Source organism: Orycteropus afer, unplaced genomic scaffold (assembly GCF_000298275.1).
Source record: "Orycteropus afer afer isolate SDZICR_OR568_19922 unplaced genomic scaffold, OryAfe1.0 scaffold00393, whole genome shotgun sequence".
Lineage (NCBI taxonomy): Eukaryota > Metazoa > Chordata > Mammalia > Tubulidentata > Orycteropodidae > Orycteropus > Orycteropus afer.
This window is the reverse complement of record NW_006921980.1, coordinates 1179212-1179939: the sequence shown is the minus strand read 5'-3', so window position 1 is coordinate 1179939 and position 728 is coordinate 1179212. Positions and strand designations below refer to the sequence as shown.

Genomic DNA, 728 nt, shown 5'->3' with positions numbered 1-728 from the left:
AATGTTCCAGCTCTTCTTGAAGCAATAGATGATGCTTATAGACGAGGACATTTTACCTATAAGCCTGTAGGCCCTTTAGGAGCATGCATTCACCTCTGAGACCCTGAGCTCGCTTTAGCTATTGAATCCTGCTTAACAGGACTCTTCAAGCTTATTGTCATAATCATGCTGATGAAAGAGTACTTCAGGCACTGATGAAACGGTTTTATGCACCAGGGACCTCAAGGCCACAAATAATAGTTTCTGAGTTTCGGAATAAGATATATGATGTAAGACACAGAGCTGCTAATCACCCAGAGTTTCCAACAGTTCTGACTGTGTTAGAAATAGATAATGTAGTTGTTGCCGATAGTCTAATTGACATGAAGTGCATAGAGACAATGCTGCTAATCAAAAATAACTCTGTAGCTCGTACAGTAATGCAGTCCCAAAAGCCACCTAGGCATTGTAGAGAAGCATTTACTGCTGATGGTGATCAAGTTTTTCCTGGACGCTATTATTCATCTGAAAATACAAGACCTAAGTTCCTAACCAGAGATCTGGATTCTGAAATAAGCTACTTGGAGAATGACGTTGAAAATAAGGAGGCCCAAATACTAAATCTTCAGCAACATTTGTTTGCCCTTGAAAAGGATATTGTTCTGGTTACCTAGTGCCGCTCTGACAAGAAATATACCACAAATGGGATGGCCTTAACAAACAGGAGTTTATTCTTACAATTTGGAGGC

At 40.1% G+C, this 728-nt stretch overlaps 1 pseudogene; it reads left to right on the top strand.

The window, feature by feature from the left end:
- LOC103207762 overlaps window positions 1-653 on the top strand; it is a 3663-nt pseudogene extending 3010 nt beyond the window's left edge.
- Window positions 654-728: the final 75 nt, after the last annotated feature.